At 49.6% G+C, this 25,722-nt stretch overlaps 1 long non-coding RNA gene across 1 annotated transcript; it reads left to right on the top strand.

Annotated features, from left to right (window-relative positions):
- The first annotated feature begins 1,302 nt into the window (after window positions 1-1,302).
- On the top strand, window positions 1,303-21,367 carry LOC113631689 (uncharacterized). Its single transcript, XR_003437503.1, has 4 exons — window positions 1,303-3,313; window positions 3,864-3,928; window positions 8,471-8,662; window positions 19,790-21,367. It is a non-coding gene; the product is annotated as an uncharacterized LOC113631689 (long non-coding RNA).
- Window positions 21,368-25,722: the final 4,355 nt, after the last annotated feature.

The following is a 25,722-nucleotide window of genomic DNA, read 5'->3' as shown; positions in this document are numbered from 1 at the left end:
CTGTATAAAAAATAAATTTAATTTAATTTAAAAATTCAAAAAAAGAAAGAAAAAAAAAAAAGACATCAGGGAGCTAAGAGGACATTGAAGCCAGGAGCCAGAAGCTGGGGAGGTGGCCTGGAGGCAGAGGCGCTGCTCCAACTAGAGGTGCTGACTCAGCAAGGCGCACCAAGGGGCCTCTGGGCGGAGCTAATGGTCTATTTGTTGACCTGCTGCTGGTTACACAGTGTGTTTACTTGGTGGAGATCCACTGAGATGGACTCATGATTTGAGTACTTTTCTCTTTATATGTTTTGTCTTTAAAAAAAAAGTCATTTAAAGGCTTTGGCAATTAACAAACTAGGGTTTGAGGCCCAGCTCTGCTGCTTGGAAATGTGCCCTCAAGAGAGTTCATCTTTTTCAAAACCCAATCTCTTTAGGTGTAAAATGTGGAGTGTAAGTGACAGCCTCATGGGAGTGTTCTGAGGTGTAAATGAGAACTTGTCAAGTGGCCTGTCAGGTGCCTGGAAGCTGGTGGGGCTCAGAGAACAGCACCTCTGATGATGTGTTGCCTTTTTCTGAGAACCTGCTATGCCGGGTGCTGCATTTCTATCTCACCCTCTGCGGTCTGTGCCGTTTCACAGAGAAGGAAGCCAAGGCTCAGCATGGTGAAGGCCTGGCTCTGGATGGTAAACGGCAAACAGCAGGGCTGAGATTCAGACTCAGGCCTTGTCCAGGACCAGGGCTGGGAACCCTTGTCTATATGGCTGGCGGATTAGTCATTAATGGAGAATCCACTTCCAGATCTGGCCTCTGTTTCTGCTAAGTGAATACAATCTCAAGATTAACTTCTAGATTCAGCCTTGTTTCACAGTATTTCCAGTTTGCCCAGATTAAACGTACTTGTCCCAATGAACTCTGTAGAAAAGGGAGGCATTTAATCTCATCTCAAGGTGAAATTGAGAAATGCGGTAAATTAGATGGCAGATTCTATTCCAGAGTAACCAAAATAAATCTTTGCCAAGCTCAGAGGTAACTCAAGTGTTCATTAGTCTTTTTTCTTTTTTTACATTTTAATACTTGAATAATTGGAATTCATTTTTTGCAGCAAATATACGTTATATTTTTGTATTATTTATTCTCATGACTATGAAATCACACTTGTTTATGCATCCTCCATGTTCCATACCCAAACGCTTATGATCAGTGAATTCGTATTTTTACTTTATGTAAATGTTCATTAGTCTTAAAGAAGAAGGGGGGAGGGGGAGGGGAGGAGGAAAGGGCTTCCGTTTTCCAGGGCCAGGATGGAGGGGGCTGCAGTGGAGGCTGGTGACGTGATGCCATGAGCCCATCCCAGAGCAGAGTTTAGGAAGCAGCTTCTGGAATGTGCTGCAGATCCCAGCCACGTGAGCCACGTTCTGCCTTGCTGGCCTTGCAGCCTGGAGAAGCCGACGGGCTTGTGCGCTGAGGCTCGTGCGCTCTCGTCAGGTGCGCCTTTGCGGGACTTTAGGTGTCTGTCCCGTCGGGATGAGGCATCTCCCCTCAGCAAGCTAGTACTTCATGTTTTTGTTTTTGTTTTTCCCTTGAGTTGCCTAGTAAACACTTCTACTGGAAAATTCCAACCTTGCCTTGGATGAACTAAGAGGAAAAGCAATGTGTCCACACCCAGGCCAGCCCAGCCAGGCAGGGCAGAGGCCCTGGGGATCAGCTTCGTCGACGTGGCCACAGCTGCAGCTCCAGCTGGAACTCGGGGGGCGTCTGGACAGCGGCACGGAGCGAGGTGGATCCCGGGGGGCGTTGACATTGGCCCCAGGCCCTCCCCTCTGCTCTCTCCAGCCCTTTCATACTTGTTGCTCTTTGTACACAGTCCCGGCACTTATCACTTAACACATCTGTTCTCCCGACTCAGAGCCAGAGGCCAGCCCTGTTCACTGGGCATCTCGGGGGCCTACGTGGCATTTATATGTAATCAGCGCTCCTTGCATGAAACCAAATGGTGTGAGATTGACGTGGGGGACGGTCGGCACGAACCAGGACCGGGGGGAGTGTCCCAGTGTGACCTCCCTGGAGAGCGGGTAGGCACACAGTACCTGGGGGGCCCTCGCAGGCGAAATTAGAGTTATTTGCTTTTAAATGATTATTCTTTTGAACAAATTGAAAGAATGTTGTCAAATATACGCTCCGATGCACTCGAATCAGATGATGGCGAAGGTTGGTGAGTTTGGCAGACGCGGGCTGGGAAGGGGTGCAGGGTGGGTGCCAGGAGGATCCTCGGGTCTGTCCACAAGGTGGCGCTCACCTCTCGTTCTCAGTTCCCATCCACCAATAGTCTGTCCTGAAATCGCTGCAGGACAATTAGGACGACACTGCTGTGTCCGTATCTGGTTTCAGGCACCACCCCCCGCCTGCTCTAGAAGATTTCAGACACTCACGTGTGGTCTCGTGTCCCCAGGAGCCTGGCCCAGAACCGGCCCGGGTTAGCTCACGCACAGGTGTTTGGGTGGTGACAGGGTGTCTGCTTTGAGTAACTTGCTGTATTGGAACCTGTGGCCTTAGCTAGTGGGACCGTTGTCCTTAGTCTGTACTGCCGCTGAGGTGACCTGTCACACTGACCCGGTCACTGCAAACATGCCTGGGCTTTTTCCGTGCAAAAGTGTCAATTTACAAGAGAAAGAGTCTTGGTCTCTGAATTACATGAGAGGAGTTTTTAAAATGCAGACTGAACGACCCAGTATAAACAATGAGGAAAATCCTCCTTCTTTGCCTTAAACTTTCATACCATCCCTGTGGACACAAGGGGTGCGCCTCTACAATTGTTCCATTGTCAGAGAGAACGAGCTTCATCAAGTTTCTTCCCTTCAAACGATCTTTCAAACTGCCCCGCAAGAACGTTGACCAGGCATCTCACAGAACAATGAGACAAATTCCCCAGATGCTAACCCGGCCTCTTGACGAATGTCCAGATTCTTCAGGTTGAACCCAGTTTTCACTAGTTTTGAGAAAATTTGCAGTGACCATCCTTCCCCACGTCCTGTGACAGGGCCGAGCATTGTGTGTCCTACTTGGTGTAGGAATCTCCATAAAAGGGGAAACAATTCCCAGCCCGAAAACATTTAAAACAGTGCGCCTGTGGGCAATCTTCTGAAATGTCACCAGCTAACAAAAATAATCTGTCACGTTTCTGCCCTGCCTTACAGTCCATGCGCCCTTACACCCCGAGTAATCCTGTGGCACCCTGTGAGGGGTCCCGCAGATAGATTACTGTCCCACCGCGGACAGGAGGAAATGAAGAGTCAGGAGGTCAAGTGACTTGTATAACGTCACCGAATAGGTGAGTCTCAGAATCCGGACTAAGATCCACCTTGCCCCAGTCCCGGCCCCTTTTGCTTCACGTCCTTTGCTGTTTCCAGGAGCCAGGCACCTTCCTAGGTGTCAGGGACACAGCCGTGAACAAGATGCACAAAATCTCTGCTTTTGTGGACATCTTAGTGGGGAAATGTGGATGCACAAATGAGTCACAGCGTAGGTGTTTTATTAAACGGTGATGGGGGCTTTGGAGAAAAAGAAAGCAAGGCAGTGGGGCACCCGGAGGGGGAGGGGGTCTGGTGCAGTTTTAAGGGGGCTCAGGCGACCTTTGAACAGAAGCCTGAAAGTGGGAGGGAGTGGGTCACACGGAACCTGCGGGAAACACTCCCAGGCCGGGGAACGGTGCTCACCCGGGCAGGGCCGGGGGCAGCGCAGGCAGGCTGTGAGGTCAGAGGGGGGATGGAAGCGGCCTGAGGAGGGCGCGGGTCGGGGGCCACCGTCCTGGTCTTGGCTTGGAGATAGAGCCCTTACAGGGTTTCAAGCCGACGTGTGATATATTGCTTCCGTTCTAACAGGGTCACTCTGGAAGTTTCCCTTACAACGTAAATTTCCAATGAAATCCAAGGAAGCAGTGGTCCAAGTAAATGTGGCTAGGCTCACTTTCATTGTAGTCCTCCTAAACGGGACAAGGATGGGTGCCTGCTCTGGGGGTCCCTGGTAAGGGGCTCTCTTCACCCACCTGGTCTCATTCTACCCTTACAATCAGCCACACGATGTAATGGCTCTTACACCATTTTACAGATGAAGAGACTGAGGTTCAGAGAGGCTGAGTGACCCGAGTTTCCAGGTGACCAGCGACATCCCTTGAGCTCAAACTAGACTCAGGTGTCCCTCTTGTGCACATGTGCTCATTAGTGGCTGAAATGATCTTTGCAGTGGAAGAAAAGGTGATCCTTGCCCAAGTGCCTCCTAAGAAATACACTTACGGGCTTCCCTGGTGGCGCAGTGGTTGAGAATCTGCCTGCCAATGCAGGGGACACGGGTTCGAGCCCTGGTCTGGGAGGATCCCACATGCCGCGGAGCAACTGGGCCCGTGAGCCACAATTACTGAGCCTGTGCGTCTGGAGCCTGTGCTCCACAACAACAGAGGCCGCAATAGTGAGAGGCCCGCACACCGTGATGAAGAGTGGCCCCTGCTTGCTGCAACTAGAGAAAAGCCCTCGCACAGAAACGAAGACCCAACACAGCCATAATTAATTAATTAATTAATTTAAAAAAGAAATCACAAGAGGCTTTATAAAAAAAGAAATACACTTACAATAAAAACTGGCGAATATTTTAAGTGTCTTATTAACACAATGGCAGTGTCCCTTCATGACATTTGCATGTGCCATTCAACCTGCAAATCTTATTTTCAACAGTGAATCTAGTAATATGTAATAATTTTTAACAGAGGGCCTCTGATTAATCTTTGGTCCTATTAAGAAAACCAAAAACATTTAAACAGCATTTGCAAATATAATAATTTGATTTCCTTAATTATCTGATTAACAAGCAAATCGTGCCAAGCACTTAAGTAATTATCCCTGGAAAAATAACAAACAGAATCTGAACACATGAGGAATTTTACATTTTCTTAAAATGTGCACGTAAAATGAGAATCTGAGACAACTATTTAACTGCACGCTTTAAATTAGAATTTCAGGATTGACCTGGCACTCCAGCACAGAATTCTCTGAAACATAACAAGTCGGAAAAAAACCAAATATTCACAGGCTTTTTCTTAACCCCAGTATTTCAAAGATAGGTTTGATTTATCTTCATCATTTTTACACCTAATTCTGTATCTTTTCAAGACGAAATGTCACGTGCTCACTAAGGAAATGATGATGTCATTCCAAATGAACTTGGGGTTGAATTCCCAAGTGAATTCTGGAGACCCCTTACCACTGGCTGAGGTCACAGGATGTGCAGGAGAATTAGTTAGGAAGTGTGGGCCAGAGGTAGGACGTCTAGGGAGACTCGTCTTGACGGCCAAGCTGCACCTGGTTCCATACTTGCTGTGTCTGGTTCTGTACTCACTGTGCTGGTTCCGTACTCGCTGTGTCCGATTCTGTACTCGCTGTGCTGGTTCCGTACTTACTGTGTCTGGTTCTGTACTTGCTGTGCTGGTTCCGTACTTGTTGGGCTGGTTCCGTACTTGCTGTGTCTGATTCTGTACTCGCTGTGCTGGTTCCGTACTTACTGTGTCTGATTCTGTATTCACTGTGCTGGTTCCGTACTTACTGTGTCTGGTTCTGTACTTACTGTGTCTGGTTCTGTACTTATTGTGTCTGGTTCTATACTTACTGTGTCTGGTTCTGTACTTGCTGTGCTGGTTCCGTACTTACTGTGTCTGGTTCTGTACTTATTGTGTCTGGTTCTGTACTTGCTGTGTCTGGTTCTGTACTTACTGTGTCTGGTTCTGTACTTGCCATGTCCATGTCTTGCGAACAGCTTGGTTTGCCCCCTTGTCCCCTACATTCAGTTGTATGTCATCTCCTTCCTGCCATTTCTCTACCCCACGTGAATGGACTTCACAATGTTACTTCTGGCTGAATTCTAGCTTCTTTTCATCTTTTGCACGTTTGCTGCAGCCATAATGTACAGGCATTTAGATGATGCTGGACGGGGCTCTCTCTCTCTCCAAGGCTTGGTGTGACTGTGACCACAGTTTGGAGTCAGGCCAATGGGGAGACCAGGGCGTGTGTGGCAGACAGTGACAATGAGGAAGGAGAAAGCAAATCTGAGTGACCCTGAGTGACCTTGAGGCAGGCAGAGGAGTGGGACGTGGGGAAGGTCTGTGAGGTATGTACTGCCTGGGCTGGGGCTGCAGAGAGCCGGGGCCGGGGCCGCAGGTTCCTGAGATGACGGGGGGACACAGGAGCCAGCAGAGTGGCTGCGTGCGCGTCTCTGAGCCAAGGTCCTGGGACCCCCGGGGGGAGGGAGGAGTGAGGGTGCAGCCAGGGAACCGGGAAGAAAACAGTGACCAGAGGCAACGGTGGGAGAGTGAGAGGTCAGGCGCTGAGCACACGAGGGGCTGCGAGGGACGAAGGTGGGGCTCAGCGCCCTCAGTGAGGCAGGCTGGGCCGGACGGTGCTGCAGAAGCGGTCATGTGTGTGCGTGTGAGTATGCGTGTGTGTGTCTGCGTGTACATGTGTGTGTGAGCGTGTACATGTGTGTATGCGTGTCGGTGTGTGGGTTATGTGTGTGCGTCTGTGCGTGTACCTGTGTGTGCATGTGTGTGTGTCTCTGAGTGTGTGCATGCACCTATGTGTGTGAGTGTGTGTCTGTGTGTGTACATGTGTGTGTGTGAGTGTGCGTGTCTGTGTCTGGGTTATGCGTGTGTGTGTGTGTCTGTGTGTATGAGTGTGTGTGCCTATGTGTGTGAGTGTGTGTCTGTGCGTATGTGTGTGCCCGTGTGTGTGAATATCTGTGTGTGAGTGTGCATATCTGTGTGTGTTGTGTGTGTGCATGTGTGTCTGTGTGTGAGTGTGCATATCTGTGTGTGTGTGCATGTGTGTCTGTGTGTGAGTGTGCATATCTGTGTGCTGTGTGTGTGTGTGTGCGTGTGTGTCTGTGTGTGAGTGTGCACGTACTCCCATTCCTGGGTCGGGCACAGCTTTTGCTGAAGCTGCCGTGGCTCGTCCTCCTACTTGCCTTTGGGACACAGAGGAAATGGTCTGACCAGGATGTGTGTCCATCTGAATGGCCGCGTCCTCAGAAAGATCTGGCCACAACGCAGTGACATCATGACACTGGAATTCCTTTCACTCTGGAAGACGTGGAAACAGCTGCACACGATTCTTTAGGGTCTGGTAGCTGTAATTCTCCATGTTTATGGAATTTTCTTTTACCTTAAAGTACATTAAAAATACTGACGTGGCAATATAAATAACCTCTATTCTTGCTTTTAAAGCAAGAAGTCTCTTGAATTTGTATTTCTATTTAAAACCAAACCCCCAAGGAAAGCCCAAGCACACGCAAGTTCCTCAGTGCTCCATGCACCTCTGTGGTCCCCAGCAGAGACAGCGGCTTCCCCGGGGTCCCCCAGGGTACAGGCAGCCCCCTGGACCCCTCCCCTCAGCTCTGCAGACAGTGGGGAACAGAGCTGGTGCCGCAGCCCTGCAGTGTGTCCAGATGGGCAGCCCATATTCTGCCTTGTTGCCGTGTCCTGCACCCCCCGGCCGGGCTCACCACATGCACGATGGGCTTGTGGACGCAGGGATATTTCGAAAGCAGAAGCCTTTGGCACAATGACTCTTACTCTGTTTGCAGAAGAGAGTTGCCATCCACACAGAAAATTATAGTTTCTATGCATGTGGGTTTGGAATTTGAACAAGAAGTGGCTTTGTCCTGGAAACGCTTTATCATAGCTGAAAATTACGACTTCTTTCTTTGCCACATCACCAGATGCACAGAAGGCTCAGAGAGAGGAAAGCTCTGTGTTCACTGCTTGCAAAATGGAAAAGCCACATCAGGGACGTGGCCATCATCTGAACCAGCATCTTGTCTGGAAATAATTATGCCTCACGAAGAAAGCTAAGGAAATCTGCAGTGCACAAAATACGACATCCAGACCCCAACGAAGGCGACAACATTCCCTTACGCTTTGGACCAGCTGGGCCCAAGACCCTCGGGGTGGAAAAAGCAGGTTTTGCCCACAGCTTCAATTAGAAACAGAATCAGATAAAATTAAAAAAAAAAAGAAACAGAATCAAAGTCACGTTCATTACCCTGTTAAATAATGATGTATACATGAGGAGGGAAGCTTCCAATAAACTGAAAAATCATTTTTATTGCTCAGTTTGCGACCGGGATTCTCGTAGCACTAAAACCATTCCAGATTCTTCTAGTATGTTCCTTCTGTCTACACAAGGGGCATGTGCTTAAAAAATATGTAGACTTTGCAGACCCCATTCATCAGTTGGGAAGCTGAGACACAAAAGAGGCATGAGTTTCCTCATTCGGTCTGGACTCAGTTCCTTTCCCAAATCGAAGAAACTGTCCCGTCCTGCTGACCACGTGGGCAGGTTTGTGGCTAATGCACGCTGCGTCTGGGGCTGTGGGAAATGTGGGATGGGGCAGCGTGTCCTGCTTCCATGCCCTGACACGTCTCTTCCTCTGTATTCTGCCCACAAAGGAACAATGGGGTTCACAGTCCCAGCCCAGGGGGTGAGCTACAAGTCCAATAAAGAACAAGCCAGCCGCGCATCCAGCTTTGAGTTGCACAACAAACTAGGCTCTGATAAGATGGCGCCCTTGGAAGGGAGATGGGAAAACGTGTCGGTGTACCCAGCTCCTGCCGCTGCCTCAGCTGTGTCTGAGAACACAGGTGCGTGGGGAGAGGGGGTGGGGAAGCCAGGGGCTGGGGGGAGGGGGCTGGGGAGTTACTGTCTGATCTGCACAGTTTCTGTTTTGAAGGATGGAAAGAGTTCTGGGGATGGAGGGTGGTGATGGGAGCCCAACAACGTGGAGGTCCCTAATGGCACTGAACTCACGGCACACTTATAAATGGTTTAAAATGATACATTTTATGTTCTGTGTGTTTTACCGTAATTAAAAAATACATTTAAAAAGAAGCTAGTGGGGGGACTTCCCTGGCGGTCCAGTGGTTAAGACTCCACGCTTCCACTGCAGTGGGCACAGGTTCAGTCCTTGGTCAGGGAACTAAGACCCTGCATGCCGCGTGGCCCGGCCAAAAAACTAAATAAATAAAAATTAAAAAGAAATAAAAAAATAAAACCGCTAGATGACATAAAAAAAAAAAAAAAAAAGCTAGGGCGTAAGTCTAACTCAAGGAATTAGGATTCCTTCTCCTGCCCCACGCACAGTTCTGGCCTGGCAGACAGACTTGTGAATACAATGGAATTTCACTCCTGTCTTTAAGTTGCTTATACGGTAAAGATAAAGGGGTTTTATGGATGTAATTCAGGTCCCTAATCAGTTGACTTTGAGGTCATTAAAAGGAAGATCTTCCTGGGTGGGCCTGACCTAACCCTTTAACAGAGGACTTCCTGAGAAGAGAGATGTGAAGCAGCGGCTCTCCTGTCTGCTGAGCGGCAGGGAAGGGGGGCCCTGTAGGAGCTCTAGAGCCACACCCATACAGTCACAGGGACCTGAGTGCCACCAACTTGGCACTCAAGTTGAGCGCTTGGAAGGGGACCCTCTCTTCCAGCCAGAGGAGACCCTGCAGGGGCCCCGCTACCTTGCGTGTGGACTCCTGACCACAGGACCTGTGGGTTACCGTGTTTGTGCTGTGAGTGGCTGGGTCTGCAGTGCTCTTGCAGCAGCAGCAGAAGATGAATGTGACCTTGTGGTCGCCTCACCGGGCCTCTGCTGCGGTACACTCGCCGGGTACGGCCTCTCCCCGTAATCCCACGGCCAAAGGTGCCCACCCAGCGAGAGGGAAGCATTGCGTGGGAGACAGGCGCAGACGACCTTGCTTTATTTTGATTAAGTAAATGTGGAGCTGAAAGAACCCAGAGGAAGAGCCCAGCCAAGCTCGTGTCCTACAAACACATCAGCCTCTCAGACGAGACAAAGGCATGGGTCTTAATAAACACACTTCAATACTTTACATCCACTCTTCCAAGTGTGGATCTGACCTTGGGGATAGCGCTCTTCTCGTGTGGCCGTGCCCAGGATGAGGAGAGAGCTGAGCTGTGCGTGCCTGGAGCTCGGAAGCATTGAAAGGGAAGGTGGAAACAGTAGCAAGAGGACGTGGACGCCGTCTGTGGCCACAGGCAAGTCACCTGGTTCCTCATCTCTGCATCCACACAGTGGTATAATCAGAGTGGCGCATCAGCGGGTCTCGTCCAGGCTGCGGGGAAGGCGATGCACCCGGGGAGCCGAGGTCCTCGCATCAGCACTTCTATCCCGTGGACTTCGCGCCAGCTCCAAGTTGTTCCTGACGAAGCAAGCGCGTACTGGACCAGGAGCCGGCAGGAGGATGCTGGACCTGCAACCCCTGCGAAGTCAAGGCCATTGAGTCCCAGTGGCCTCTCGTGTGGGGCAGAAGCTGAGTGAGTGAATGAACAAACGAGTGTAGGTTTAACCAGGCATCCTGGTCTCTGGAGCTGGAAGGCAGCCTTGAAATCAAGGTGCGCGGCAGCTGCTCCAGGACCACCGGGCCCGCACGCGGTGCCCCCCCCCCCCCCCCCGTCTGCTTCCACTCTGGTCCTCCCACGGTCTGCCCCCATGGGAGCCCGAGCTCTGTCTTGGACATCAAATCAGACCATGTCACACCCCTACTTAAAATCCTCCAAGGCCTTCCCACCTCCCCAGCGTAACCCACGCACCCCTTACCTGTGTGTGTCGCTGGCAACCGCCCGCCTCTCCGCGTGGGGTCCCGGGCGATCTGAGCCGGCTCCTGCGGCGTGGCTCTCGCATCCCTCCGCTGGAACCCTTTCCCACCCTCTCTTGTCATCCAGGCTTATCCTCAGAGAGCCCTTCCCCGGCCAAACTAAGTGCCCCTCCCGCCCCCCAGGGTTCTCCATCATGTACAGCTGAGCAGGGTTTACCAACCGGGGAGAAGGAAAGCTGGAAAGAACCTTGAGGGGTTGGACTGAAACTAGAAATATCGGTATGAACTCATGCAGAGTGTGTGTGTGTGTGTGTGTGTGTGTGCACGCGCACAGAATTAGACATGGAAATTTTTACAGATGTCTGTGTGTGTGAACGTGGTATATATATGTATATGTGTATGTGTGCATATATCTGTTTTCACACACGTGTGTATGTACACACGTACATATACCTACACATATTTCCAACCTCTGTCAGCTGGAAGGGCCTAGAAGCAATGACACCCCAGTAGAAACAGGCACACTGGCACTCAGATCTTAGTGGGAGCTAGGGCTGCTTCCAGGGCTGGGGTAGGAAAACCACAGGATAAGCCTGAAACATCTTTTCATGCCAAAAAGTAAGGAAGCACGCAAGAACGATGGGAACGTGTCAAAAGGACACAAGAACCAGCTTGAAGGGGCTCCCACTGGCTGATTTTTAGAATAGTTTAAGCATCAAAAGAAATAATCGGATTACACCCCACTGTATGAGATAGGAATCTGTGAGTCGTGAGTCCATACTGATAAAAATAAGAAGTAAATAAATAAACACATGAAGAGAAGGGAAAGCTGTTCTTTTTTTTTTTTTTTTTTTTTTGTGGCGATATGCGGGCCTCTCATTGTTGTGGCTTCTCCCATTGCGGAGCACAGGCTCCGGACGCACAGGCTCAGCGGCCGTGGTTCACGGGTACAGCCACTCTGCGGCATGTGGGATTCTCCCAGACCGGGGCACGAACCTGTGTCCCCCGCACCGGCAGACGGACTCCCAACCACTGCGCCACCAGGGAAGCCCGGGAAAGCTGTTCTTATAGCAGAATGCCAACCAATAGATGTAGAAGGAACAATGGAAATAAATAAGTACTACTAGGCAACAATAAGAGTAATGGTTGACACGTGTATGTCACTGGGGGGTGGAGGTGTGATGAGAAACAGGATATTGTAAGAATATTGGACCATCTCCCCACAAAATGATTAATCAGATGCAAGGAGGGAAGGGGCAGACACAGCCTAACTCAGTGATCAAGGTCACAGCACCACAGCTGGGACAGGAGGGCACCATGAACACAGCATCCCTGCAGTGGTGTTCCTGCTGGTGGAGGGGCCTGTGCCCTTGACGACAGTCAAGGATCCTAGAGGTGGGAAGGCTGGGAACTGGTCCAGATGGAAAGAGCCTAGTGGGGCCGAAGACCCACTGCAGTGTGTGCTCCATGTAGGAGCCTCTGTGGGGAAGGGAAAGAGAGCCTGCTGAGCCAGCCGGTGAGATGTGGGCAAGGCCTGCAGGTGGGATGGCTGTGCTGTGTGGACTTCCTGCCTTGGAGACTCATGTGTGGCAGTGGAGGGGAGGGCCCTTGTTGCTAGGAGGTAGCAGGGAGAATATTTAGGGGTGATGGGACATGAGGTCAGGAAGACTATCAATCTACATATCATCTATCTATCTTTCTATCTATCTGTCTATCATCTGTCCATCCATCATCTATCTATCTATCAATCATCTCCCTATCATCTATCCATCTATCATCTATCCATCTATCATCTATCCATCCATTATCTATCTATCCATCATCTATCTATCCATCAATCATCTCCCTATCATCTATCTATCTATCATCTATCCATCCATCATCTATCTATCCATCAATCATCTCCCTATCATCTATCTATCTATCATCTATCCATCCATCATCTATCCATCCATCATCTATCTATCCATCAATCATCTCCCTATCATCTATCTATCGTCTATCCATCCATCTATCTCTCCATCCATCCATCTATCCACCCATCATCTATCTATCCATCTATTACCTCCCTATCTATCATCTATCTATCTATCTATCTATCTATCTATCCATCTATCAGAGAGAGAAGGTGATGAAACAATGCAGTAACATTAATGATTATTAACAACTAATTACATAATTGATAACCATATTAAAAATTTGGAAATCTAGGTGAAGGTAATTCTTCGTACTATTCTTGCTTTTCTGTGCATTGGAAACTACTTCAAAATAATACTAAAACTGGATATGGTAATGCCTTCTCTATCCACCTGCCAGGGTTTTTGAAAAGACCAGACGAAATCATGTTAAATCTCTATTAAAAGGTGTTTTAATGCAAAAATATGTAATTATCTTGATAATATATCTCCCATTTGTTTATTACCCATTTTCCTGAACAGAATGTCTGCTCCACACGAGATCAAGGCCCTTGTCCTCTTATTTCCTGTTGTTTCCCCTCCATGCCTAAAACACAATAAATATCTGTAGAACACATAAGCGAATCACAGAAATTAGCTCAAATTTTCACTCGTCATCATGACAGTACCATGGTGTCTATGTTAATAAAGAGAAAATGTAATCGATTTTCTCTTAGAAACCTTTATAATCTAATAGTCTATTGATCTCCTACTCAAATAATTACTGATACGTGACTGTGTAGATACTGGTGTGTAATTAGGTGTATTCATTTGTGTGACAGAGTTTGATCTCCCTTAACACAGGGGTTGAAGATAACTCCCAGTTAAACAGAGCGGATAAAACCTGAGGAGTAAGTGTGCGTTTTCTACTATAGACACCCCCCCGAAGGGACACTGACAAGGCCCGAGGATGCCAGGGTATCGCCCTGCTCAGAACTAGGCCTTGGGTTTTGTGCCGTTGCACGAGCCACCACTGTGAGCCTCAGAGTAAGGAAGTGATCTGCGGAGACCATTTTCTAGCAGACAGATCCTCTCGTTGTATGAGAGTTTGGTTGAGTTTCCAAGGTTGGTGCAAAGTCACAGCTGGACCCGTGAGGGAGGGAAGAGGAACAGAGAAACATTGGTTCCTCTCGAAGCCAAATCAATGTGAAGGATTTTCCGGTTTGTTACTCCAACTGCTAGAACGTTCCAGGGAGTTGGAATTTGCCCCATTGCTCAACTGGGAGAATCCGGTCCTTTTAAAAGGACAACTTCAGCCCCTAAAGTCCTAAGATGTAGTCTGAAGACATAAGAGTGTCTGATACAAGAGCACTGTATAGCTCTTTCACTCTCTCTTATTAAAAATACACACTACAGGGCTTCCCTGGTGGTGCAGTGGTGGAGGGTCCGCCTGCCGATGCAGGGGACACGGGTTCGTGCCCTGGTCCGGGAAGATCCCACGTGCCGCGGAGCGGCTGGGCCCGTGAGCCATGGCCGCTGAGCCTGCGCGTCCGGAGCCTGTGCTCTGCGACGGGAGAGGCCACAACAGTGAGAGGCCCATGTACCGGAAAAAAAAAAACAAAAAACAAAACACTACAGAAATAACTCTTTCCTTTTTCCTCTACTCCTCTTCAGGGTACCTTCCTAAACCTCCACAACCCACAAGTCAAAGTCACTCGCAAGATTCCCTATTTTCTTTTCCTCTAACTAGGGAAATGCCTTACTCCACCACTTTCCGTTCCTGCCTTTCACTTTAAAACTGTTGCTTTAATCTAGGAATATGGATTTAAAATAATCTTAGAAACTGAGAAAGGCTGTACAGGGACATAAAACCTGGAGAACACCCTCAGTATTTCAAGATTAAATAGAATCATGGATTCAGGTAGAGAAACTCCTGGACCATGAAAACTCTAACATGTGGAGGAGTAATGTGACTAAAACATCTTTATTTATGTATCTGGCTCCATTTTGTTTCTATGTGTATTTGGCCTTTTCCTTCTCACCTACATCTAATTTGTGTCATTTTATTGAAGTTCGCATGTCCCTTTAGTTCACCTTACCTTCTGTTTGTTTATGTAATACCCACGTTTCCAACCAACTTGTGAGCAATCTTTAGTTACATTTTATTTACTGCAGAATCATCAACAGAGGCACTGGAATATCAAAATCACTTTCATGAGCCATCTGTTGACAATATTCTAGATCTTCTTGGAAGTCATATCTTGTTACAAGAGTGATTCATGCGAACCAGATGTCCAACGATATGGAAATAGCTTAGTAAACGGCAGTACTTCAAGATCATGGAATATTACGCTGCCATTAAAGTTATAGGTATACGGTCTATTTTGAAACATAGAACCATGTAATAGCTTATGGAAAAAATAATACATAAAGTTTATGTACACTTTGATTATAATTATGTTAAATATTTATACATCAGAGAAAGAGTTCAAGATAATATGCAGAAATGGTGCCTGGCTCATTCTAGGGCCTAAGCGGTTTTCTTATTCGTCTTTCTTTCCTTTTCGTTCTGTTCCCTCAAATAAATACTCCATGATCTGTTGGCTGGTAGATCTCTAGAACCAAACCAAGGAATAAGAATCTACAGTTCTTTGCTCCCTAGTTTTCAGTTTTCTCTCCCCTAATAAATTTCTAGGAAAATCATTGTTAGGACATTGATATTTCTAGAACTGGATAACTGGATTTAGTTACTCTAAAATCAGCAGACACTTTTGCTAATGGAATAATATACATGTTCATTGCCTGTAGTAAAAAATGGAATGATATATATCTGTTGACAATAGAAAAAGGTGGAATAATATTGATACATTTCCGTTGACTGTATTAAAAACTAAAGCTGAATAACGCTTTCAAGCCCATTGTAGCTAAAAGAGGGAAACATGGGGGGTTTAATTCGTTGTCAAATGATAATAGTACGTAAAACACACAACAAAAACAAAACCCCCAAGCTACCTTGCCACAATCTCAGGGCAAACAGATCTTCAAACCAGAGCAACGGGACTGGTAAGGGCAGGGACCTCAGATTCGCTGTCCAGGGACTCACACATTTGATCTCCTACCTGCGGGAGCAGTGCATTCACCTGTTTAGGAACGACACATAGATCTGGTCTGTTTAACGGTGAGGGATATTCACGTCCTCCATAAGCCGTGGAGGTAGGTTAGACCCAGGTACAATCAGTCTGAATTAGCATAATTCATGGGGCGTCATTACTCCTGAGTTCACTCGGTGACCCGAGGCTGAGCCAGGGACTGAGAACCGCACGTGCATTATTAATTCTTCTACAGACCTCTGGCTCCCATGAGGTTTGCCATCAGTTTTTGGCCAGGCCCACAGTCATCCGGTGGCTTGAGTCAACCACTCTCCAGGTGGCTCCCCCCAGTGGATGGCAAGATGGTGCCGGCTGTTGGCCAGGGGGCCTCAGCTCTTCCCCATGTGCTCCTCTCTGCAGGGCTGCTCTCACAACACCTGGTGACCCGTTTCCCCCAGAGCTGGCAGGGCAAGAGTCTAGGTCAATGGCCCTCAACTGGGGGCCGTTTTGCCCCCTCACCCCAGGGACATTCAGCAATGTCTGGAGACATTTCTGATTTTTACAACCGAGTAGGAGGTGCTACTGGAATCTAATGGGTAGAGGCTAGGGATGCTACCAAACATCTTATAATGCACAGAACATCTCCCCACAATAAAGAATTATGTGGTCCAAAGGGTTCATGGTGCCACTGTTGAGAAATCCGGGTTATAGGTGGAAGCGGCAATGTCTTTCACGGCCTGGCCTCAGAAGCCCTACACTGTCACTTCACTGTATTCTCTTGGGCACACAGGGCGGCCCTGAGGCCGTGTGGGAGGGGTTACACAGGGGTGCAGATACTGGGAGACAAGGATTATCGCGGGTTCATCTTGGAGGTTCGTTAACACAGCACCAAGTCTTGAGAGTGGTCGTCTTTCTGCAGTGGGACTTATTTCCCTCTCTCTGCTTGTCTGTATTTTCTGAATTTATGGAATAAGAATGTAAACTTATACAATAACATATACCTGTAACATTACATAATGCAAAATAAACATCAAAAACACTGCATTAAATCCCTGTAACACTACCTAGTGCTTTGTGAGATGTTATCCGCTGAGAATCATGGGGTCATGGGCCGCACGTACATGATAATCTGACATTACAGGCTGTTTTTAATAAGAAGGTCAGACAGTAGCCAGGAGGGGTGGTTGGGATTCCTATTGTCCCCTTTTGGTGAGAAGACAGAGCCATTGTTCCTGAGCATCTAGAGGCCACTGCTTCCTGGAAGCCTAGTACCATCTGGGCTCTGACGAGAGCTTTCCTTGGTGTCCATTTTCTCTCTAAATCCTATTTTCCTGTTTCAAAACTTCAAGTAAAGCCAAAGCACCAGGCAACACTGTTATAGAAACTTTAGCTGACACTGTCCTTCCCTTTTCTGTTATCTGAACGAGTTATTATTCAGATTGCCTCTGACTCAAAGGGTAAATTCCCTTCCTCCTCTGCGAGGCTGGTTGGTGGTCCAGTGGGGTGCGCTGGGTTTAATCCTTCTTCCCTCATCTGGGGTCCTGCTCCATCGGTCACTCCCGTTCTCGGGTTATCATCAACTTCTCCCTCACTATTGGCCAGTTCTTCTCAGCACATAAATGCACTTAAATCTTTCCATTCATTAAAATAATAATGATGAAATGGTACACGTCTTCCTTCTCTCCCACATCCGCCACGGGCTAGTGTCCAATTTCTTCTCTTCCCCAACTTCCTACAGAGATGTCTATACTCCCCGCTTTTACTTCTTCACCCCCAGACCTTTCTTGTCCTCCCCAAGGTCAACACGGAGTCAAGGCAGAGATTTTTTGCTTGTATTTGCCCGTGTTTCTCAAAGACCGGCCCCACTCACTTGCAGTAGAGTCACCTGGAGGTCGACTGAGCTGAACCTCTTGGGTAGGGGTCGGGCTGGACTTTGCAGTTTTGAGGAGCTCTCGGGACTCACGGTCCCCAAAGTCTAAGAACCACCATCTGGCCGCATAGGTGAGAGACCTTCTTCCCACAAACTGTTATGTCGATGCTGCTTTCAAAGGCAGAACTGGGTCTGACTTGCAGCAGAAATTCTTGTGATGTGAAATCACATATAACGAGAAGGAAAAACACAGCCTACAAACACACATTTTGGTCCTGAAGAACATTTTTAGAGTTTGATCTCACTTCCGTTTTCTTTTTTCAATACCTACTTACCATAGAAATTGAGATGAGTCTTGGTGTTTCGGTGTGAAGGCGGAGGTGGAGGAGATTTGCATCTCTACCCAGCAGCACATCTCAGAATGACCCATCTTATCCACCAGGGAGGGAATGACTGTGTAAACGTGGAAGTGGGTTTGGAAGATCAAAGTGTTTACCTTGAACTCTGTCACCTCATCCCCTACAGCATCAGATTTTATCCGTGACTTTAGGTGGGTGATAGGGTTAGCAATGTGCTGTCTTGAAAACCCTAACTTCTTTAAAAAGACAAAACTAAACTAACGTGTCAAACCAAACCAATGCCCTAATCTACTGGTTAAATATTTGCATTTCTGAAACCTGGAGGTCGCGGACTGGTGGAGCCCTGGGACGCAGGTGTGGTGGAGACTTGCAGGAGATGGCAAAGGGCCGCCAACATCAGGAGGAAAGCGCAGGCTCCTGGGGTCCCTGTTCCCCAGGGAGGAATTCCTGGTAACCCTGCCAGGACAGCCCCTCCACGTCCGCCTGCTTCCGAGCAGACAGGGTCCTGCGTGCACAGGTGGAGGTTCGGGGCCCCTGCCACTGCCTGCGAAGAGCCTGCCTCAGCTCATCCCCTTCTCAGCTCAATGCCCCAGCCCTGACCCCACAGCCCGGTCCTCTGGTGACAGGAGACGGGACAGTCTCCATCTGGCAGTCCCGTCAGATCAGAACATCCTTTCTGGGGAGGACACTGCTTTGCACTGGCTTTTTCCAAGGCAGTCCCGGGTCTCAGTTCCTGGGCACCCATGGAAACACAGAAGGAAATGACCCATGTCCCCTTAGCTCACCAGGTAACAGCCCCGAAGCAGCCCGCCGACTGCCCTGTTGAACACACTCGTTCAAGGCCACCCAGAGGTCCAGTGTGAGTGGCATGCTGGTGTGACAGGAGCCGGATGTGGCTCAGAGGACCTTAGCGTCCTTATTTCCCCTTTCTCGCAGGCAGCCTTGAGTTGGAGAGGCCGGGCTAAAGCCGGCATCTAGGCATTTAGAGGCATTAAAGGTGGCTGGAGTGGTGAAGAGAAGGAGGGAGGTTATAAATGAGAAGTTGGCAGGTTATTATGTCACCAACAGGGGGAAATGAGGGATGCAGTTTCTGAGCAGGGAAGGGCTCTGTCCTTGGCAGGTAGACTGGGACCAGGTCTTGGCCGGGGTTCTAATGGGCCGTTGGAAAAAGCAAAGGAGGTGTGGTTGGGTGAGCTGGGCGGGGTAGAGGGGGCAGTTTTACAATTTTCAAAAAGTTTTCTCCCTCCTCCTGCTTCCCACCCCCAAACTGAAATGAAACCAGTTGAGTCCAGAAGGACTCACAGTGAGGAGGGAGGCAGGTTGCAGAACCTCCATTTGCAGGTTTGGAAGGCAGTGCCTCGGTTCGGTGCCGTGACAGACCGTGTCCCATTGGTCCGAGGGAGAAACTTAACCCCACAATTACTTGATTTGAAAAGAGGCTTTGCTGTCTTCTAAAGCAGTCTGTGTTTAGTTAGTAGACTTTCAACTTTTTAGAAACAGGAAAAGATTCTAGGCGTGTTTCCCAGGATATACCAATGCATGTAAATTACCGCAAAGAACGCATAGGAGATGCTGCCACTGTAGAGAGAAAGCCTAGCTTGAAAGCAATTGTGGGAAAACAGAAGTGAGGCCTGTGTTCTCTTTACTTTGGCCTGTCGTTACTGCGGACAAGAATTCAAAAAATCTGGAACACTGAAAATCGCATCTTCTAAATCTGTACATTTTGAAGACATATGTGGAGTATACATATATTTTTTAAAAGCATGAAAAGGGATAAATGGAGATGAAAATATTTTGTGGGGTGTTTTTGAAGACAACGTGGGGAAAATGCTTCAAAATGCTTTAAGAAGCAAAAAGAAAATGCTTCTTAAAATGGTAAATTTTAAGAGCATATTACAAAATTGCATATAAATAAATGTTTCTCTTTGTCCCATGTGGGATAGCTGGTCCCTGACCTTCTTGAAGCTCTCCACACTCCATATACCCACAACGGAGGAACTGCACAGATGTCAGACACGGTCCATTAGGAGGAGTGAGACGGAGCCACAACAACCTAGCCCAGGGAGCAAGAAAGAGCGTAAAAGCCACGTGCTTCTCTGGGATAACGGAGAACATCTGTCGCAGACTCACAGGGCTGGGAGGACAGCTCTAAGACCTTGCCACCCTCCCTGGAGCATACTTGCTGCTTCTGGCCAGAATCCCTTTCCAGGGCTGGGGTGGGACCCTGTTTCCACCTCCCCATCTCTGGATGGACATCTCTGTAGTGGTCCACGTGCCAGCTCTGGGTGTCTGGTGGTGAGGCCATCTAGACTCCGGGAAGCCGGCCTTCTTGAGAAAGTCAGAGGGTTCAAGGCAGAGGTATGACCAGAGGTGGGGGGCCAGGTATGGGGATACGAGGGTCCTGGGGCACCGCTCTGGGTCCTCGAAACAAGCCACTGCCTGAAAACCCTGCGTTGGGCACTTATTGGAAGGGAGACCCGTCTGAGAGGACGTGGTCTTTCCTCTGCTGTTCGTTCTTTCCATCCGGACGATTGAGGATCCCTGCGCTCTGTCTCTTCCTCTGCAAGCTTGTGTCTCTACTGGCTGGTCCAGGAGGCAACTCTGCTCCGCAGAGAGTTTTCAGGCCTCCCTCCTTTTTATAACATCTCAGAGAGGAGACGCAAAGAGGCTTGGCTACTGAGTGTCTTTCACACTGTGGCCTGAGACACACTAGTGCGACGAGAAATCCATGTCATGAGTTGGAGGCGGTATGAAAAACAAGCAAACGAAACAAAACAGAAGGAAACACAGAAGGAAACAGGAATGAACTGAACTGAACCGGAACCACCAGAGTACCCGGCACAGAGTCAGGGTGAGTGTCATTTCCTGGAGTCTGTGTGAACCTTTTGTTCACGGTAACATCCACACACGCGCATCTGTGTGCGTCGTGTTTGTGTTCTTGGTTAGGATGGGAGACTTGTGTCCGGGCCGTGGTCCAACGGGTTTGGAAGCCACCGGTTCAGGGAGGTGTTGCCTCCGTGGGGCTGCGCAGAGGAACCTGTATTTGGTCTTCGCCCCTGCTTCCAGGCACAGACCTCCCAGCAGCCCTGGAATTTCCGGAGTGATGAGAGTGTGTTAGTCACGACCTGAGCTTACGTTAATGAGGTGCCTCTTGGTGGCCCCTGGGCAGCTGTGGGAGGACGGAGACGGGCAGCCAGAGGAGCCAGCGGGTGGTTAGAGGGTTGGCACTTGTAGCCCTAGCTCTGGCCTTTGGGGAGGGGAGAGGGGCTGCAGATTTCTAATCACCAATGGCCAGTGATGTCGGCAGTCATGCCTATACAACAAGTGGCCCACAAAACCCCTGAACAGTGGGGTTCAGGGAGCTTCAGGTTGGGGAGCACACTGAGGTCCTGAGGGGCATGCGCCCCCCAGAAGGCGCGGGGGCTCTGCATCCCTCCCCACCTGTTGCCCTGTGCCTCTCTTCCATTGGGTTGTTCCTGAATTGTACCCTTTGTAACAAACCAATATATGTAAGTAACATGCTTTTCCAGGTTCTGGGAGTCACTCTAGTGAATCATCAAACCCGAGGGGGGTGGGTCACAGGAGGCCCCAGGCTTGTAGTCGGCCGGACAAAAGGGGGTGGTGGCCTGGGCCCCTCATTTGTGGTTTGAGCCTGAAGTGAGGACAGTCTTGTGGGGTCTGCGTTCACCCCGGGTGACAGTGTCAGAACTGAATTGAGTTGCAGGACACCCAGTGGGTGTTGGAGAGCTGGGCGTGGTGTGAAGAACCCCACGCATTTGGGGTCAGAAAAAGGACCACACGGGGGCTCAGAGGAGGAACGCGGTTCCACTGTGATCTGCTCCGTGTCGCCCGCAGCAGGTGGGCAGCAACCAGGCGCCTGTCCCCGATGGCGACCGACTTTACTCTCCCGCCCCCTCAGGGGCAAAGTCCAGGCGTTTTCCTGCTCGACCTCCTATGGAGTCTGTCTCCTCTGGCTCAGGTAAGGCACGTGTTGTCTATTGTTTGTTTAGCAATTGACGAGACACTGCCATAAAGCTCGTTACTGCTTTGTCGGTGGACTTCTCAACTCCTGAATGATGGGAAATGTTAGCAAAATGAGGCAAAAGCTGTCCTGCCTGTCCCGATTTTCTCTACCACTGTCCCACAGAAAGCCACAGAGGTAACGTTACATTTTCTAATGACCACTATGAAAACGCAAAAAGAAATGAGCAGAAACTAATTCTAATAATTTATTTTAGCCAATCCAATAGATCCAAAATATTATCATTTCAACAAGTAACACAAAAAGATTATTGCTGAGATACTTCACATTCCTCTGTGCTGCTCCCTTTTTTTTTTTTTTTTTTTTTTGTGGTACGTGGGCCTCTCACTGTCGTGGCCTCTCCCCTTGCGGAGCACAGGCTCTGGACGCGCAGGCTCAGCGGCCATGGCTCACGGGCCCAGCCGCTCCGCGGCATGTGGGATCTTCCCGGACCGGGGCACGAACCCGCGTCCCCTGCATCGGCAGGCGGACTCCCAACCACTGCGCCACCAGGGAAGCCCGCTGCTCCCTTTTTGATTCTTGTGTATATTTCACACTCACAGCACACCTCAGTTCAGAATTGGCCATATTTCAGGTACTCACTGGCTAGATGTGGTGAGTGGCTATCCAGTTAGTGCAGCTCTACGTTGTCTAGCACACAGAGAGGTTAAGCCACTCGCCCAAGGCTACCCAGCTGAGAAGAGGCAGAGCCACGATTCATAGCTAGACAGCCTTGACCTGGGCCTGGGCCCGCGGTCACTTTGCTGTGCTGCCCCTCTGTGCATGGCCACCACGGGCATGGCATTTCTGATGCAAAGGGAAGGGCTCCTTGGATGGTGGAGGGGGGACCGTGGAGTGGTGACCTAAGATGCCCAGACTGCATGGAAGAGGAAACACAGCAAGGAGAGGCTGATGTGGCAGAGACCACCCTGAGTGTGAAGGGAGCGGTTCTGCAGAAGTTCAACGAAGGGCAACGTGAGAAGGTCATTGGTGGCTCGGAGCCAGAGGTCCTGAAAGAAGAACAATACCAGTGATGCTGACCTCTGGACGTGCTGTGAAACGGCTGAAGGGAGAGGAAAGAAAAGTCATCGGAGTTAGGAGGTCAAGGAAGGCAGTGAGGGTAGGGTGAGAGCTGGAGGTGGTCAATAACTCAGGCAGGGCGCAGATGGAGAGAGACCACGTGAGGCTAACGTCCTCACCTGAAGCCTAATGCAGAGGCAAAACACGCTTGAAAAGAGCTGACGAGCACAGACCGAGGAACCCATCAGCAAAGGCAAATTATGTAAGGAAATATGTGGCTGGGATACTGCATAAAAGTCTATGAGGTGGGGTTACAGCAAAAGCATTAAATGATGGATGGATTTTATCTGCATAAAAATGAAAAACTCCTGTACCTAGAAAAAGTTATAAACACATTAAACATAGATGAAACACAGGATAAAATATTGCCATATGAAAGAACAAAGGTAATAAACAAGTTGTAAAGAATTCAAAACAGAATAGAAAGGAAAGCAAATCGTAAAAGGGCAGCTTGCAGAAAAACTACATGTGACTAAGAAAAACAAGGAGAAAGACAGTCTCACTAGCAGCTAAAGAAATTCAAGTCAACATTGAAATGCAATCTTCACCTATCACATTGCAAAGGTGAAAAAAAATACCAGGTTTGGATATGGGTTTGGGGAAAGAGGCACTTATATAAACTACTGATGAGAACGTACGTACATCGGGGCAGTCTTTTTGGAGGGGATTTCAGTTCTATTGCTATGTAACAAAAGACCGCCAAACTGGGTGGCTTCACAGATATTTTATTACCTCAAGGGGTTCTGTGGATCTCCTGGGCTTAGCTGGGTGGTCCTGATGCTGGACCTAGAGTCACCTGGGGGCTCCTGCTGGGCTGGAGCATGCCAGGGTGCTCCGTACACGGCTGGCCGTGGAGCTGGCTGGAAGCTCGGTTTGGGATGCCAACGGAAGCACCTCCACGTGCCTCTGTGGGGAGACCGGCAGTTAGGTTTTAAGAGAGGGTGTCTCAGAAGCAAGTGTTTATGAGAGGCGGGAAGGGAAGCCACCGGGCCAGCTAAAAGCCCTGTCTACGGGCCCAGTATCACTTCTACCATATTGCATTAGTCAAAGCAGGCCCGGGGCCCACCCACGGTGGTGGAGGAATAAACTGCACCTTTTGGTGGGGGAGGTACGTTACAGAAGAGCGTGTAGGGTGAGAGATGCTGCCACTATCTCTGGAAAATTCAGTATCCCACAGAAGGCAATTAGACAATATTTATTATAAGTCCCTAGTGTCCGTAAATCCTTTATCCCAACAAATTCTGCTTCTGAAAATTAGTTTGAAATGCATAGTCGTAGATATTCCTGAAGACTTGGCTATTTAAAAATTGCTCCTCATAACATCAAGTTGAAAGGTATTCTCGTGCCTTCAAATAGGAAATTGAGTGAGTAAATGCGTGGGCAGATCTAAGCAAAGCAGCGTCCTGAGGTGGGGTCTGGGGGTTGGAAAGGAGGGGTAATGCCGTTGGGTGCTGTTTTCCCCTTGCCGGCTTGGAGCCTCTCAGACACTCCTGAGCAGGGGTTTGGGGGCAGCCGGGAGGTCGGCAGATGGGGTCCTTTGCCTGCTGAGCAGCAGAAGGAACTAGGGATTTTGAGCTGCTCGAGAGGGGCTGAGCGTGAAAATGATCTCCCCAAATTCTGAATTCTGATTTGTGGCAGTTGGAGCAGAGATTCTGCTTCACAGAGGCCAGAGCTAGCACGGCAGGTGGAGACAAAGGCGAGGCCACTTCTACTTCCCTGGAAGGGAGGACTTTCGACGACCTGAACGGGGACCCGAGGCACACGGTGGCCGAGCCCCTCTGCGCACCGGGAGTGGGCACGGTGACAGCCAGCCCGGTTCAGGCTGTGTGTCGGCCCGAACTTGGGGGACGTGCCCCTCCTCTGTGGCCCCTGGTGGTCCATTAGAACAGCGAGGGGTGAAGTCCAGGACCCCCGGCACGGGGAGACCCAGGGCCCTGAGCCTCGTCCGCAGGAGCGGAGTCCCCTGCCTGCTTCTCCGCCCGGCTTTCCTGTGTCAGGCAGTCCGTCTCCACGTAGGGCCTCTGGGCGCAGGGGACACACATCGCCCTGTATGCCGTGGCTCCAGAGGAGAGCTATTGCCCGTCACTCCCGCGACTGTGCCGGAGGCATCCGCTCCTCCTGGCCCGGGTCGTTCTCAGCCCTGAACCAACCGCAGTGCCCAGTAGATGACAAAGCAGACCGCTGGGCCCGGGGGACGGTACAGCTCTACCTGAGCCACACGGGGTCAGAGCAGGGGTGACACTGTGGTCCCCCAAAAGGACCCTGAGGGAATATACGCCTGGTGGGAAAACAGTATGTCCACGCCAGAAAGTTACCCAGGGTCACCAAGGTGGCTGGACTACAGCCAAGTCCAGGCCTTTGCAAAAGATGACACCAGCGCAGTGTAGCGCTTCGAGCCCCAGCTCCGCCCTCACGGCTCTGTAACTGTAGCCCCTCTGCCCCTCGTCTGTGAAATGGGAAAAACAGAGCCGGCCTCACAGGGTCCTCTTAAGGGTTAGATTAGTTAAAGCAGCAGAAGTGCTTCGTCAGTTCCCGGCACTGACTGAATGTTGGCCCTCACTGTGGATGGTCCTTTACGAGGTCTGCAAAGCCCAGAACGGGCAGCTGGCCGATGGAAACGGTCCAGTAGGAGGGCTTCGCTCAGAACAGACTTCACCCTAGAGGCCACGCAGTGTCGACTGCGTCCCTGGGGTCTCGCTGAGGGTCAGGAGCGGGGTGGGAGGGGGATGGGCTGTGTCTTGCCCTCTGTGGCACCATCAGTACCACCAGGGGAGG

This window comes from Aethalodelphis obliquidens, unplaced genomic scaffold (assembly GCF_003676395.1).
Source record: "Aethalodelphis obliquidens isolate GAN/ISIS:26980383/991018 unplaced genomic scaffold, ASM367639v1 scaffold34, whole genome shotgun sequence".
NCBI lineage: Eukaryota > Metazoa > Chordata > Mammalia > Artiodactyla > Delphinidae > Aethalodelphis > Aethalodelphis obliquidens.
Note: the sequence above shows the minus strand (reverse complement) of the source record. Positions and strands in the feature narration are given on the sequence as shown.